We start from the raw sequence: 8681 nt of genomic DNA, 5'->3' as shown, positions 1-8681 counted from the left end.
GGATCCGAGCGTAGCTTGGTGGTTAGCGCACTTTTATAGTCCAGTGTATGTTTATTGTTCCCTTTTTCCATCACTTTTTATATACGTCTATATATATATTGGTGATGAGTACAATATATACATATATAGAAGGTGATGAGTACAATATATATAGAAGGTGATGAGTACAATATATATAGAAGATAATGAGTACAATATGTATATATATATATATATATTGTAATGGCATGACGTATTTTACATCTTTATACTTCTGTTTCATTAGGAATAATTAGTTCTCACAAATGGCTGAAGAGGGAGTAATAGTCTTATGTATGTGAAACATTGTAAGCATGAGCACCGTATCTGTCTAATAGACATTGTATCCTACCTTTATATAGGCTCTGTTTTCGTAGATACTCGTTTTACGAAATTATTTTACTTTTCCTTACATTGTGCTATTACCAACGTTTTACATATAATGCTATCTATCTTTGGCTTTGTCATATTTAAAATGTCGCTCAAAGTTAAAAGATGTTGCTTTAGGCTCTCTCTTATCTTTGAACCTCAATAAATAATGAATATTTAAGCGTAATAACTTATATTTTCATTTTTGAAAAATTCTTAATAACTTACATAGAGAGAAGCCGACAAACGAATAGATATCTATTTTATTTCATTAGCTTTTAATGGTTGCTAGATAAGGCTTAACTAAAGCAGTCAAATCCTGCTATAAATCAACATATTTAATTGAAGTAAAGGGCATGAAATATTCATGTTTTTAGCGTTCCGTATGTGAACATGTCCTGATTACAAGAGCAGTCACAAAGCGCTTGGAATACGCTGAACACACTTGATTCACTCCAGACAATCGCTAGTTTCCTACTTCTCGTACTTACTGTCGCCGTATAGTTTCTCATAGTTCACGTTACCATTTTGCTGGCATCGTTTGTTCCCTTGGAGCGAAATCAACATCGGCAACAAACGACTTTGTCACCTTCTGCACTTGCGTTCGTTTCTCTTTCTCCTGAGTATACCACGGATTGCGCAAGACGAGACAGGAGGTAAGGTAGCCTCAAGTTCAGCTTGTTGGGAAAGCTAAAATGGAGGATCAATAACAAGCTAGTCCTTTTATTTAAACTTTCTCATTGTATTTATTAAAAACATGTTATTTCTTTTAAATGAAAATACATTAAATTTGTGTTACGCAATATAACATTAAATTTGTGTTACGCAATATAACATTAAATTTGTGTTACGCAATATAACGAAAGAGTAAAAAGAATTTGTGCAAAATAAGTGTTTTGAAGAATGTTGTTGTCAGATTATTTTTCATAAAATATTTAACACTAGCTAAGAGAACAATGTTTGATTAGCGATTTTTGCAGCAAAAACAAATACAATGGACCTCGAACCATCTTATTTTTCTCTTTATGTTTAAGGGCAAGGCATTTATACTGCTCTACATTTGGGGTTAAGGGAAGATGTTTTATACTACGCTATATTTGGGTTTAAGTGTAAGGCGTTTATACTATTCTTCAATGTAATGATATATCAAGTTGTCATATTGAAAGTCTGGCGGTTTCGTTTTTACTTAAACTGTTTTGAAAACTTGAATCAATTTTGTTTATTTTTTTTACGCCAGTAAGTCGACCAAGTAACAAAAATGATGTAAATGATGTCGTCAAACTTGCTATTAGTTAACTTATTACATGAAGTCAAAGAGCTACACACTTGTTTCGGTCGTCTATACTGTTTCAACTGTTAATGAGATGTTGAGGAAAAGGGGGAAAAATATCTATATAAACATGAGAGAAGCGTTAGCACTACTGGCATGGGTATTAACACTTTTACTGATAAGGAGAGAACAACGTTTCGACCTTCCTGGGTCATCTTTCTGAAGATGACTCAGAAAGGTCAAAACCACACCCATACCAACCGTTCTGAGATATATTTTTATTTCAAGTGGGTTTCTCGTCATCAAGAAGCGTTAGCACTGCACGAAACAAAGCATCTCCGGTGCAACAGAACGATTCGCTTATACTTGAAAATTTCTTAATTTTACTACATGTTTAAACAATAATTCTCAGTCACTAGAGTAATTTAACATATCTTCGGATATTGTGTCCAATATCTGAACATTTTCATTCAGGAATTTCTGAAGTGAAAGTTTATTGTCACAGATAATCAACTTCAGTTCAAGTAACGGATGACCAGATCTGAGGTAAATTAAGAATAATAGGTGATTCTCCTAAGCGCGTGACGAAGATCCCATCCACAAAGTCGCGTGAATGACAAATACACACGAGAAGTATCTACTATATATAAGTAATATTAGTATGACTTTGGAAAGATAAGATTGCTTTTTTGTATATGTCAGATAGCGGCGCTACTGAATCACTTGTCTAGAATAGATTAATTTATCTAGGTGAATAGAATACGAGGACAAGTTGATGCCAGCTCGAAAGACACCCGTTTAAACAAGATCCATGATGACATTAGGTACTTCTTTAAAGTTTTTTTTATTATTTAGAATTGACTTCAATAATTTTTAGGTTTCTTTGTATGTATATAGTTTGGTTTAAACAATTAACTCATGTATATAGTATGATTTAAATAGCTAATTCATGTATAAAGTGTGATTTTAAACAGTTAACTCATGTATATAGTTTAATCTAAACAGTTAACTCATATATTTAGTTTGATCTAAACAGTTTACTCATATATATAGTTTGATCTAAACAGTTAACTCGTATATTTAGTTTGATCTAAACAGTGATGTAGTATGTAGTATGATTTAAACAGTTAACTCATGTATATAGTATGACTTAAACAGTTAACCTATGTATATAGTTTGATCTAAACAATTAACTTATATATATAGTTTGATCTAAACAGTTAACTTATATATATAGTTTGATCTAAACGGTTTACTCATTTTGAGTCAGAAGTTATCAATAATTTTCTGATCTCTAAAATAATGTTTACAACTTCTTTGCAGTGATTTTAATAACAGCTCATTCTCTTGTACAGAAAGAGACTTTGTTGATTGATCAGGCTTACAAAACTACAGATATACACACTAGCAGTTTAAACAGTTTGTATGGGACTTCCTAAAGCTGAAACTGCAAAGTATTCTAGATACGGTATTTTAAACAGTTTGCAAAGGGCTTTCTAAAACTAATATTGCTAATCTTAAAATTAAAATTGTCAAGTATTTTCGGTCTGAGGTAATTTGTCAGCCTTTTAACTTTCTTAATCACAGCAGAGTATCAAAGAGTTTTAAATATGAGGAACTGTTTCTAGTATTTAAAACGATTAGGGGAAAAAAAAAAAAACTTTTCAAGTCGTTGTCAAGCCGGTTCTCCTGAATTCTTTTGAGACCCAGATAATGACAACGAAAGAAGTGGGGCCTTTGTTTAAAAGATGTGTAAAGGCATTTTCCTTCTTTTAAAGTCCGTTGTAGATCATTCTTCAAACCATGAAAGTGGTGTCATACTACAAGTTTCAGTTAGAATGACTTCAAATACTATTTGATATTAATTGTTACTTTAAAGCTGAAATTGTGTCTTCATATTCAATGTTTTTGTTCTTAATCCGACTGCTGACGAAACGTGTCGTGACACATACGTTCATAATTACCTAAGTACAGATACCACGAACGCTACCTCTTCTTAGTAAAATTGCAGTCAGTCACTGAACTCTTATTAGCTGCACATAAAGCATTGTGAATAATTTTTGGTAGTTTGATTTATTGTGAATTTCTGCAAAGCTATACTAGAGCTACTGCGCTAGCCGTTCCTAATTTAACAGTGTAAAACTAGAGAGAAGGCATTTAGTTATCGCCACCCTATCGCAAACTCTTGGGATACTCTTTTGCTAACAAATAGTGGAATTGACTGTAACATTATAACGCCTCCACACCTGAAAGGGCGAGCATGTTTAGTGTGACGGGAATGCGAAGCCGCGACTCTCAGGGTATGAGCTGAGCGTCCTAATCACTTAGCCATGATGGGTAAATTTTGGTAGAACTCCCAGTTTGTCTCTATAGTTTTTGCACGTAACTACGAACTAGTGGAATTGACTGTAACATTATAACGCCCCCACAGCTGAAAGGGCGAGCACGTTTGGTGTGACGGGAAATCAAAGCCGCGACTCTCAGAGTGTGAGTCGAGCGTCCTAACCACTTAGCCATGATGGGCAAATAAAAGCACTGAAAAGGTTGTTGTTTTTCCTCTCGCCGATAGATCGAAAGAAAAAATTACTTTTTGAATAATGTTTACAATTAGAATTTGAATTTTTTTCTCAGTGTAAAAAATGTGTGGAAGTTTGTCATGTATATTACTTTCTTTTTGTTGAATAAAAATCAAGATGCTACCGAAACATTAGGAAAGTGTTAGATATCACTTTAGTAAGTATGATATCGACAGAAGTGTGAGATACAGGGTGTTAGGAATGGAGCAACGCCGTTGATTTTTAAATCTATCGTATGAGACGTTAAAATATACGAAACCTTTTATCAATACGCTTACTAAAATTGTGAACCAGTTTGTCGCTATAGTTTTCGCACGTAACTATGAACTGGTTCACAATTTTAGTAAGCGTATTGATAAAAGGTTTCGTATGTTTTAACGTCTCATACGATAGATTTACAAATCAACGGCGTTGCTCCATTCCTAACACCCTGTACCTCACACTTCTATCGATATCATACTTACTAAAGTGATATCTAACACTTTCCTAATGTTTCGGTAGCATCTTGATTTTTATTCAACAAAAAGAAAGTAATATACATGACAAACTTCCACACATTTTTTACACTGAGAAAAAATTCAAATTCTAATTGTAAACATTATTCAAAAAGTAATTTTTTTTTCGATCTATCGGCGAGAGGAAAAACAACAACCTTTTCAGCGCTTAGATCAAAGTGTTGGAGAAGTCCCTAAAAGTGAGTCGTCGTGTGTTAAAGAATAACTTCAGAAAACATAGCCTTGGTTCCATTTATCAAAAACTATTTATATTTGATACTTCATTCACACTTATATTGAACAGAGAATTACATTTCATACATACTCATATTGAACGGAGAATTACATTTCACTCACACTTACATTGAACAAGAATTTTACACTTTATTCACACTTATATTGAACAGAAAATTACACTTCATTCACACTTAGATTGCAGAAATGGAAAAGAGATAATCGGAGTCCAGTTATAATATAAAAATGTCTTTATTAATTTTGATATTGTTTATTTTAATCAAATCCTTTATTATCTGTTTATATTACTCCGGCATCTTTTCCTTTCGTTTATATTTCTAATCATTGAGTATTATGTATTGTTATTGTTTCATTTTTCACTTGACTTTATTTTCGTTGTTGTCGTTTAATTTTATCTTTTATTCTTTTGTTTCAATTTAATTGTTTATTTTTTTTTTTTATCATAAGTTCATGTCCATCCCAAAAGTACAGCGGTATGTCTGCAGTCTTATAATGGTAGAAATCGGGTTTCGATACTCGTGGTGGACAGAGCACAGATAGTTAGCTCATCATGCAAGTTCCAATTGACAACAAACTTTCCATTCTGTTTCAATCTGGTCTTCTATTTATTTGAACGCGTATCTTATGTATACTTTTCAAAACAAGAAACGCAAAAGGGATATATTTGTTATTTTAAAGAGAAATATATGTAATAACGTTACAAGCTCAGAGTATGTAATGTTACACGTGTTAAGGCACTGATTGTCAGACCAAAATGACAATAAAAGTTGCGCACTTTGAAAACGGAGGAAAACATCGGCTTTTTTCGCCAAAACGCATGCGTGTCCAATAAATTTGTTTGAGAGATCTGCATGTTCTGCAAGTGCAACATGTGCAAAATCCCTATAAAAGTGACGGGTTTTCGGTTTCCATAGCTCAGTGTTAAGCCACCGACACGCAATACAGTTACGCCAAGACTGACTGAAGCACAACGCAACAACGCCAACAGGCGAATCTCGATCAGATGTTGCCAGATCTGTGAATGTCCACCCAAGCACCATCACAAGGCTATGGAATCGTCACCAACAACATGGATCAACTCGTGACCGTCCACGATCTGGCAGACCTCGTGTGACTACGCCCGCACAAGATCGCAACATCCGATTACGTCACCTTCGGGATAGGACCACCACTGCGACGTCCACAGCCTCAACCATACCAGGGCTGCGTAGGATTTCCGATCAGACCGTACGCAACCGTCTACGAGATGCAGGAATCCGACCTCGACGCCCAGTCAGAGACGTCATCCTAACCCAGCAACATCGTCAAGCACTGCTGCAGTGGACTCGGGCACATCGGGTATGGCCTCATCGACGATGGAGGCATGTTTAGTTCAGCGATGAATCACGTTTTATGCTTCGTAGGAAGGATGGAAGGACCCGTGTTTACCGTCGCCGAGGTGAACGTTTTGCAGCAAACTGTGTGCAGGATGTTGACAGATTTGGTGGTGGCAGCGTCATGATGTGGGCTGCCATCGCCTACAATGCCAGAACAGACCTTTTGCACATTCGAGGGAATCTTACGGCTCAACAATACGTCGACGAGATTCTTAGGCCCCATGTGCAACCCATCATGGTGAACGTCAACGACGTTTTTCAACATGACAACGCCCGTCCTCACACAGCCCGACTCACCACTGTCTTCTTGAGACACCACAACATCAACGTTCTTCTCTGGCCCTCCAGATCACCAGATGTAAACCCCATCGAACATCTTTGGGACGAGTTGGACCGACGTCTGCGACGGCGACAACCTCAACCGCAGACTCTACCTCAGTTTGCAACAGCTTTGCAGGCTGAGTGGACAGCCATTCTACAGGATGTGATTCGTCATCTCATCGCTTCCATGGGCAGGAGATGCCAAGCAGTTATTGATGCTCACGAAGGGCATACTCGTTATTGACGTTAAACTTCACCTAGTGAGCGTGGACTTCGCCTTTGCAGACTTTGGATGTTCAGCAGTGAATGTGCAAAGTTTCACACATGTCATACAGAACTATTCCGGAATAAACTTGTTAACAATTTGTCTCATATTTTGCCTTTTGCGTTTCTTTTTTTGAAGAGTATATTTACGAATATCTTTTATCCTTTATTTCTCTTCAATTTTTATTATACATTTTGTTATTGGTCAACTTTCCTATTCCACTGCTCTCATCTCATTTTCATCTCACTTTTTCATTTACATGTTTTTATGTCTTTTCTCTTTTGTGTTTTATTTAGTTTTTACTTGTTTACTTTACTTTTAATTTACCTCGTATCGTCGTTTCATTTTAAAGTATATATATATATTTTATTATTGCTTAGTTATCTGTTTCCTCCTCTTTTTGTCAACTTTAGTCGATCTTTCCTTATTATTCTTTTTTTTTGTCGCCCTGATGTTCTGTTCCCTAAGTTTATCCTTTCTATTCATCAGTTTTGGTTTTTCACGAAGATTTGCGTTTTGTTTCTCTCAGTAAATACTGAAATAAATAAATTTCACCATCTTCCGTCTCACAGTATGTATGTTATTACCATATTGTTATAGGCAAAGAGTGATCACTTGTTTGGTGAATTACTTTTGAAAACACGGAACAAGTGTAGTCACCAAAAAAAATCGTTTTATCTCCAATTTAACCTAACTTTTGTATTTTTAATTGTTTTCTAACTTTATTTTGTTTTCATCTTTCTTTTGATAAGAATTGTACAGTATAAGTTATTAACCTATGTTTAAGTTTAAAAAGAAAACGTTCTTTAAAATATCACTGCATATCTTTATGGAAAACCAAAAGTAGGTTTAACTACCAATGTTCAAACAATTTTACGAAGAGGAAGATGTATTATTAAAGTACAATGTCGTAGGTAATTTCGAGATTAAAAACTTGTGTGTGTTAATACTTTTTCTTTGGTAGAAATTGCTTATTTCGTGTACTTGTTCGTATCGCGAATTTTGCAAATGAATTTATGACTCAATTTAACAAACCTGCAAAGGATCAGTTGTAATAGTCTCAATCATGTTTATTTTATCTATTCATAAGTATTACATAAGTAAATTATTATCAATTATGCATAGCAGTTTCACATATTTATGATTGTTTTGATTTGTTTTGAATCTCGCGCATAGCTACTCGAGGGCTATCTGCGCTAGCCGTCCCTAATTTAGTAATGTAAAACTAGAGCGAAGGCAGCTAATCATCACCACCCACCGTCGACTCTTGGGCTACTGACGAATACTGGGATTGACCCATGGTTGAAAGAGCGAGCATATTTGGTGTGACGGGGATTTGAACTTCAGACCCTCAGATTACGAGTCGAGCTGCCTAACCACCTGGCCATGCCCGGCCCCTCATGCTTACTACAATGATAAAGTTAATGGTCAATAAAACATGCGATTTTTGAAAACAATATGACAGTTTTTCACAAAGTATTAATTAAGCAATCATTATCATAAGTTTTATTCAGTAGCATTGTAGTAATTTAGTGTATAGTTTTAGGTTTTATCTGATCAGGGAAGAACTAGAAGAGTGAACAGCTACAAAATGTGGTAATTCATTGCTGAAAGAACCTTGTGAAGAATTAATCTGTTCTGGACGCAACTTCTCTGTTATTTTGTACGTGTCTCACGTTTTTGTCAAAAGCTTCCTACTCAAAAGCCGAATGATACAATCGCAAGTAATAAAACTTC

General features: G+C 35.2%; 1 long non-coding RNA gene across 1 annotated transcript; it reads left to right on the top strand.

Moving 5' to 3' along the window:
* The first annotated feature begins 783 nt into the window (after nucleotides 1-783).
* Nucleotides 784-8398, top strand: LOC143250527 (uncharacterized). The gene is made up of 3 exons (XR_013028232.1): nucleotides 784-1043; nucleotides 2408-2481; nucleotides 8121-8398. It is a non-coding gene; the product is annotated as an uncharacterized LOC143250527 (long non-coding RNA).
* The last annotated feature ends 283 nt before the right edge of the window (nucleotides 8399-8681 follow it).

Source organism: Tachypleus tridentatus, chromosome 1 (assembly GCF_004210375.1).
Source record: "Tachypleus tridentatus isolate NWPU-2018 chromosome 1, ASM421037v1, whole genome shotgun sequence".
NCBI lineage: Eukaryota > Metazoa > Arthropoda > Merostomata > Xiphosura > Limulidae > Tachypleus > Tachypleus tridentatus.
The sequence above is the reverse complement of the archived record's forward strand: the minus strand, read 5'-3'. Positions and strand labels throughout refer to the sequence as shown.